A 9271-nucleotide genomic window follows, 5' to 3' on the forward strand; every position below is an offset into this window, starting at 1 on the left:
TGGTCATAAGTTTACATATGCCTTGCAGAATCTGCAAAATGTTAATAATATAAAAAAATGAGAGGGATCATAAAATTGCATTTTGTTTTTTATTTAGTACTGCCCTAAATAAAATATTTCACAGAACAGATGTTTACATGCAGTCCACAAGACACAATAATAACTGTATTTACACAAATGAACCAGATTCTGTATATATTACTGTATATAACTGTATATATTTGCTTCCATCCTCTCATTTTGCACTGGTGCTCACAACACAATACAGCAACCCAATCAGGAGAATGTAAGTGTGTTACAGTATACTGATACAGTGGTATACAGTGGCAAGGAAATTTGAGATAGTTATACCATTAATGTGCAGTATGCTGGTAAAGATAAGAACATTACATAAAACAATATATATGAGTATATTGCTTCACTACCATATGAGAAAAACTCCATAAAGATCAAATGCCTCTGAAAATCAGAGAAGACAGTTTTAATATTCAGTACTTCATTACAGGCTGTTCACATATTATCACATGTCATGATTAATTCATAGCTAATATGTGTGAATACAGCAGTTTTATGGCAACGTTAACAGCTTTATAACATAATTTGTGGTTTATTTAGTGTTGGTGTTACTGATTCTACTACTACAAGAAACAAGTTACTTCTGTTTCTGAAATGTGCATGCTAAATAATGATTAGTAAAATTATTGTGATACCCTAATACTGCACTTTCAATCCACTGTCTCAACACAAGATGTATAAAGAGATAATACATGAGATAGAGGTTACTCTTAACTTAGAAACTGCAAATACCAAAGTAGGGGAAAGCTGACACAATGGTAACATGGTTTGAGTAGAAATAAAATTAAAGTAGAAGTAAAATTAAATTACAAATTACAACAATTTACAAATTACATTAAATTATATTAGACTTCATACTTTCTGCATAACATCATGCACATATTTAGTTCTTTCATCAATTGCAAGTTTACACATATTGACCAGTCACTCAAACCTAAAGGAGTCCTGTGTCACAACTGTACCTGCAAAATGGCACATCTGTAACACTGCAAACAAGCAATCAGCTCTCCCCTACTGCTTCTACTTCCCTTCTAACCACCAACGCACACATTAACATTAACACATGGCTAGGCATGTGTGTGTGCGCACATGCCATGACCTTACCACAAAGTCATGTGACTTAGTATTTTGCTATAAAATACCCTCACCAGTGGATAGCTGTCCTTTTATTAATCTCATCTCATGCACATGTAAGACCTTATTGAATATTTTGGAGCTATCCACAAAACTTGTGACTTGTGACTACCATCGGCACTACAGGTAACCGACCTCGAAAACTGATTATAGACTTCTACCAACTTCTTATTTTTTCAGTTTGCTGGGAACTGTTTTTGTGAATTTGTTTGGCACTCACCTTTCAGTCCTTCAGCAAATGGTCCTCTGTGATGAGGGTAAGCTGATTGTAACTGCACTTCTGGTGATAGGAACATTTATGCCAGGATACAGGGCTGCCCTCTGCAAATCTCATTTTTGGATGGTGCCAGGTATGATTAGCACAATCTGCACTGCTGAACATGTGCAAATCAACTCTGTGTAACCTGCCATATGTGCCAATGTCATTCTTTGGACCTGCAGCCAAAGAAGCCCTAGAGAAAAGAGCACAGATTTCAGAAACTAGAAACAAGCAAAACCAAGGTACCTTTAAGTGGTCACAGTCTGGCTCTTGAACTAGTCATCTGAGCAGACCTCATCAGCCCTGGACAGATCATAAATGGTCAGAGCTATGCCCTCAGATCTCCAGTGGGCATCTGCATTCAGGACACACTCACCCACAACTGGCCTCACTGCCTATTCTGTTCTATTCTATTCTATTTCGACCTCTGCCACTAATTCTGCCAACATTGCAGAGAATTCAGCAATCAGGACACAGAGCCCTGCTCATGGCCACAAAGTGGCCCGGCTAGCCCTGGTTTAATCTGCTGATTTCACTGATTGGTGTATACCTTGGCAAATTCCTCCTCAGCAAAATTTGTTATCTCAGGTAGACTGGATGATTTGGCACCCTTGGCCTTTGCCTATGGGTGTGGCCTCTCAGAGGGAAGGTCAAGTCAAGGATTATGACCCAACAATACAAAAAACATTACTGAATGCAAGAGCCCCAAATACATGGTATGCTCTCAAATGAAACTAGTTAATGAATGGTGTGCACTCCATCATATGGACCCAGTGCACTGTCAGGTGCCTAAATTAATAACCTTTCTGCCAGAATGGTTAAACAAGATTAAGTCTCAATCTACATTAAAAGTATTTGTAGCAGCCATTGCTGTGCACTGCAGCACAATGAATGGTGTCTCACTAGGCACTCAAAAACTTCTCACAGCCTTTCTGAAGGGATAGAGTCACCCTTGCCCACTGTACTCCCCAAAGAACCGAGCCGGGGACCTCATCCTTGTGTTAGAGGCCCTTAGGTCCTTCCCTTACGAGCCCATACAAGATGCTGAACTGATCTATCCGAAGACAGCCTTTGTGCTAGCAATCACTTTGGCCAGAAGAGTGTAGGGAAACTGCATTCTTTAGCAATAAGCCTTGCATATGCGGTTGGCCAGATGGTGTGGGAGTAACCTTGGTAACCCGACAACTCTTGCCTAAGCTCATATCACCCAACTTTGTCAATCAATCTGTTGATCTTGCAGCGTTCTTTAAAGAGGAACCTGCTGAATGATTCTTGCTATGCCTTGCTAAGCCTGCCCTACAGTATAGTATAGTATGTGAACTACACAGCAGCAAAATGATCATCAAATCAGTCTACATATAGTTAGATATATAAATAGAGATAGTTACTGTATGGTCAGGTAAAAAGATGAAAAAGTACCAAGGTAATGTCAGGTCAAAACCAGAATCAACAAGAAACTCCTGACCTACAAACATGGCTGCCAAAGACTACACTTCCCAACACACACAGATTTTGTCAAATGACTGTAATCACTTGATTTACTCCCCATCCCTAGAATGTTCCGATGTTCTCCATGTCTGACAAGTCCTCGAACAACTGCTACAGAACCAATTATTTGTCAAAGGGGAGAAGTGCGAATTTCACATGGAACAAGATTTTCTTCCTGGGGTACATCGTGAGCCCAGAAGGGGCAACATTGGATCACACCAAGGCGTCTGCTATGATGGAGTGGCCCACACCCAAAACAGTGAAGGATCTGCAGAGGCTTCTTGGCTTCGTGAATTTCTATCAATGAGGCCTCATCTGAGGCTTTAGCTCCATTGCCCATTCTTTGACATCTCTCCTCAAAAAGGGGATTAAACATCAGTGCCGCTGAGGAGGCCTTCAGCAAGCTCAAAAGACCATTCACCATGGCCCCCGATCCTAAAGCATCCAGCATCCAAACCGTTCATAGTGGAAGTCAATGCCTCTGTAGTGGGAGCCTTTATCTCAGTGGTTTGGGGACAAGCCTAAACAACACCTCACTGCCTTCTACTCTAAGAAGTTATAGCCATCTGAGCAAAATTATGAGAACTTATATCAGGAACAGAGAACTGCTAGCAGTGGAGCTGGCACTGGAGGAATGGCATCACTGGCAGGAGGGACCCACACATCCATTCACCATATTCACTGAGTATCTCAAAATGGCCAAACATCTTAACCCTCACCAAACCCATTGGTCCTTGCTTCTCTGCATGATTTCACTTCACTATCTTTTATAGGTTGGGCTCCAAGAACATCAAAGCAGATTCTCTGTCCCATTTGCATGTGGCTAGACCAAGAGAAAGAAGCAAGGAGCACATCCTTCCTCCTTTCTGCTGCATAGGTACGGTTACATGGGACATTGACCAGGAGAGAGCATGCACACCGATTTTAGCAAATCCCTAGTTCCTGGCCTCCAAGTAAGAAGTTTGTGCCCCAGCCCTGTGTCCATGTGATGAGCCACAAACTCATCACTTGGGCATATATTGCCCCAGCTACAGGTTACCCAGTCACACACAAAACTTATCATGTGTTGCAGGCCAAGTACTGGTGGCCCAACATGTTGACTGAGGTTCATCAGTTTATCTCTTCATGCATCGCATGTGCACAAGCCAAGGTTCCTCAAACCTTATCAGCAGGATAACTTATGCCCCTATCTACATCACAGTAATCCTTGTCTCACCTTGCAGTACCCTTCATCACAGTACCCTTCATCATCTCCCTGAATCACGCAACAACACCGTCATCATGGAAATCACAGACTGATTCTCAAAGTCACTGCACCTCATTCTCCTGCCTGGTTTAACCACAGCCTTCGCCACAGGAGAACTGCTCTTTAATCATGTGTTTTGATACTTCAGAATCCAAGAAGACATTGTTAGTGACAGAGGCACACAGTTTACCATGAGTCTGGTCAAGCTTCATGGAAAAATTAGTGAAAAAAAAAGTGATGGTGAGCCTACCTTCAGGTTACCACCCACAAACTAACGGGCATGTTGAAAGAGCCAACCAGGAGATTGGCTGCTTCCTCAGAACCTTCTGTGCCTAGAACCAGGAGGACTGGGCCCAGTTTCTTCCATGGGCTGAATACTCCCAGAATTCCCTAAGGCACACAGCGATACAACTAACCCCTTTCCAATGTGTGCTTGGTTATGGAAAGCTAATCCCACTGAATCACCAGCAGTGGACGAAAGGTTTAAAAGGAGTGAACAGTTTTGGGAAAGCATGCATAGACACATAGAACAAGTGGCCCAAGTAAATAAAGAGAATGCAAACCGACAACGAAGGGGAAACACCATGATACCAACCCGGAGACCGAGTTTGGCTGGCAACCAAAGACTTTAGAAACACCCAAGGATTGTAAGAAACTAAATCCCAGATACATTGGGCCACACAAGATCCTGAAACAAACCAACAAGTTCATGTATAAACCCTATCTGATGGGTCAGGTAAAAAGATGAAGAAGTACCAAAATAGTGTCAGGTCAACACCAGAACCGACAAGAAACTCCATTTCCCGGAACACACCATGCCCTATAAACATGGCTGCCAAGGACTACACTTCCCAAAACACATGGACTTTGTCACACTCACAGTCAACAGACTTCATCACAACAACCCGTTCAAAATTAACTATAAGGAATAACTTTAAGGACTCCACTCACACATTATTTTGCAAAGTAACACTCAGTGTTTGTATCTCCCTGAACTTACCAAGCCTTTATTCTTGTATTGTTATTCTGGTTTTGACTCTGTTTTGTATCTCATTCATGATTCTGGATTTTGCCTCATTGTTGTCTTTTGCTGATCGCCTGGCCTTTGCCTGTTTTTGGATTGCGTTGTTGACCACTGTTTGGATTTGTTTCCCAGTTTCTTCATTAAAACTTTAAACTGCATTTGCATCCGCTTCTGCCTCCCTTTCATGACAGATGGCCGAACACTTACACTATTACGGTTACACTCAGTTATAGTAAAAAAATATCTGTCAGGTTTTATGTTTTAAAGGAGACATCACCAAAAAGTGGACCAAATGTGTAAAAAAATATTCATATAAATTTCAATTTCATACAAATATTTCTCAAACAATTACAAATAACAACTCTAACAACTAATAAGTTGTTACTGCAACTAGCAAATAATTGCTGTATTCACTGTTTGTATAGGTAAACTTATTATATAATACTACTTTAGCTGTCCCCCAAACAAACAATTTAGAAATCTTGCACTGTCATTGTTAATTGATGTGTTATTCAACACCATGCATTTTGCAAGTGCAAAGCTTCAAACAGAAAATGATACCAAAAAACATGAATTACATTGTACACATATCCTTCTGCATATTTTTCTTACTTCATATTTTTCACTACTTTAATCACTGAAAACATTTTACTCCCTAGCAAACATAACCCAGGTCCCTGCTGACAGTGATAGCTCACTAAAATGCTAAAATTGTCAGCATGCTACTTCTCACACAACACATTCAGCACAAGTGTGTTATAGTGGCACGACCCCATCATAGTTGGCTTAGGGAGTGCACTGAGCAATGCTATATGCAAAAGCTAATGTAAAGCAATTTTTCAGCGAACACAAGTGCCACTTCATGTGCAAATTGCCACGCTATGTTACGTAATAGCCCAGAGTACATACTGTGTAGCAGAATGCAGCATGTAGTGCTAAGTGGATGCTAAAGGCCCTTTCAAATGGACTTTAACACAGTCCATCTGCAGCTGAGACTTTGCCAGAATCAAGTTTATCTTGGGCAGTGTAACACTGAGGTGTTGACTGGTTTGGGTATGGCCTCTCTCGCTTTTCTTGTGTGTGCAGAGATGCGAAGACTGATGTCCAAGCAAAAATAAAACCCTCATAGAGTTTTCTATCAGATGCTATACGATGTAGTGCCAGCTCAAATACTGCACTGACACTTTTCCAAGATTCTTCCCTTCAACCCCCCACACACATCAAGAAAAGATCATATAGCCGTCTTTTGTTTCTTCTCTACAAGTCATTATCCTAATTACTAGATGTTTATGAGAATGAGGGGAATGCAAACCTGAAACCTGCTCTACTTTCCTTTCTCATTTCATATTCAGGGAAATCCCTGGAAAGCTCCCAGTTCACCTTAAAATTATCTTAGTTTTGAAGATGGAGCATAGTCTGATTATGGCTGTTATGTCTTGAAATAATGTTGAACAGTCCCAATCTCACAGGCCTGGTTTTACTGAGGCCTGGTTTTCTAAGAGACAAAGGCGAGGCTGTAGCCAACAGCACATGCAGACTCTCCAAAGCAAATGTTGATCCATTGAGCACTGCAAGGAAGTATGTAGTACAGTGGTGCTGAGGCACTGTACAAGACCTACACTCTGATTCCGCGCCAGCCACCCATAAGGTTCACAGACAAGGTAACGAAACTTTTAGTGATTTGATTTTGGATGCATGGATACAGGCAATTAATATTCCCTCAGGTCAAGGGTGTGTACACTCTGGAAGGCTTAAGATTAAAAAAAAAAAAAAAAAAAAAACACAAAGTGGCAGACGGCTTGAAGTAAGGCAATTTCAGCATTGGCACCGTCAACTGCTGGAGAAGGACAAAGTTGTTGCAATATGTATTTTTTTAATTTTCCTTATAAAAGAAAACAAGTACAACAATATACATTATTAATAAATGCCAATTTAGCTCATTGTTGTCATGATAGTCATTCCCTGTAGCCATTGTTTAATAATGAAGGAAGACACAACATTAAGGCCAGAAACATGATAAATAAAACACATTTGTGCAAGTGAAGCAAAGCATGCAAGCTCCAAAGAGAAATTAGCTCATAAAACATCCACCCACCTGACATTCCCACCCCTTCTGGTAGCTTAACCAGGGAGGATAAATATTTTACAAAAAAAGGAAAATGAATAATAAGCACAAATGCAGTGGGGGTATATTTTCCTCATACAATAACTATCTACACTCACAATATTGTAAACACTTTGTAAACAAATTTTTATCTCTGCTGACTCTCACAGATACTCAGGTCCATACAATGACATTTATTTGACAGAACTGAACATGACTCACCAGAGATAACAAATGGTGTAAAATGTATGTCTCAACGTTCCTGGACAAAAATGTAGCTGTAAACTCTAAATACAAACAAAGAGTCAAATTAGAACATTTTCTGCTAACATCAGTACAGTTAAGCCCATTAAATTGAGTGGCATGATGATACAATTGAACTGCATAAATGACTAAGTGCTTTTCTTATCTCTCTGAGAAAACTGATCATTAGAAGCATGCTTGATAGCATTCCAAGGCTCATAAATACATACATCTGAATTTAACACACAGGGTACCCATTACACTGTTTCTCTGTTTTTGTGCAGTGTATAATATAAGGCACTGGATAGTAAAGCAAATGAAAAGATGAGTCTAAATGTTGCTGGCATGACTGCACAGAACATTGCATGAAAGGTAAGCAAAACCCCACATATTATTAAAAAAAATAATAATAAAATCCCAGTCTGAAATAAGTGAAATGGGTGGGCTTGGTTGTCGTACCATAAAATTACACATTTTTAAACTTCAACAAGTGCTATTTAAGCTTACAGTAATACATTTACCTTGCTTTTTTGTTACTAAAATCAGAATTAGTACCAAAGTGGATGTAGAGCTGATTCATAGATTCTAGTCTGGGACTTAATTTTAGTCTTGGATCAAGAGCCACAGAGGTTACTGGATTACTTTAATAACTAAAACAAATAACAATGTGCAACTATAATCTCCAGCAAAAATACAGATTAGCTAAAAATGTACCTAAATTGTACTCAGAATTCAGACGTATCAAAAATCACTGATGTTTCATGGGGAGGATTTTAGCTGCCATTACACTGAGCAATACCATATTGAGGATAAATGGTATTTTCACATCGTGATATAGTGTGTGTGGCTTTCATTACGCTCCAGTAAACTGATCCAGTCTTCAGGTGGGTGTATAGCAGGCCCCTCAATGTGCAGAGGCTTTGGAAGTTTTCCTGTTAAAGCCCTTATTTCTGTCCAAATGGACTGCAACTGTTTTCAGCTTACACTAGGTTTAACGCCGACAGATATATCTGAGCATGATGCATACAAATTGACAGAAGTATGGTAATAATCAATAAACAGTTTCCAAGAGAATGTGGCCTTTTTGGTTTGCAGTCAAACATGAAATGGCACCAGAGCTTTATGTACTGAGCAATTAAGCAATAATTCAGACTGGCAAGACTATCTGCTATATAAGAATAGAACTTTTCATAATGTACTATATGCAGATATAGGAAACCTCAGTATACGCAGAAGAAAAATACTTAAAAAAATGGCTTAAGGCACAGAAAATGTATCTTTAAATTACATCAATTTCATTATTAACTTGAACATAGATGCATTACAAAAATATTCCGTCTATGAATCAAGTTCAAAATACATTACTTAAGTTATGGCTTTATAACTTACAACTCAATATTTGTTCACCAAATATGCATAATTTAAATTACTTAAGTTAAAAAAAAGAAAAACAAATTTGGTTTGTAATATTCAATTGAAACCAACTGCTGCTCAGTGCTTTAAACTGCATGTAAAACCTAACGCATGTTAAGGCTAACTACCTTTTTTTGAAAGAGCTAACAAACCACTCATAGCTTTTTCTAACCATACTCATTTTATCTATAAGCTATTGGTTTCAGAGGAATGGATTTTGTATTACAGGTATACAAATAACAATAACTGCCATGAGAGTTTTTATTTAAATACTTCCCTTTGAAG

The sequence above is a fragment of the Pangasianodon hypophthalmus genome, chromosome 19, assembly GCF_027358585.1.
Source record: "Pangasianodon hypophthalmus isolate fPanHyp1 chromosome 19, fPanHyp1.pri, whole genome shotgun sequence".
NCBI classification, from domain to species: domain Eukaryota; kingdom Metazoa; phylum Chordata; class Actinopteri; order Siluriformes; family Pangasiidae; genus Pangasianodon; species Pangasianodon hypophthalmus.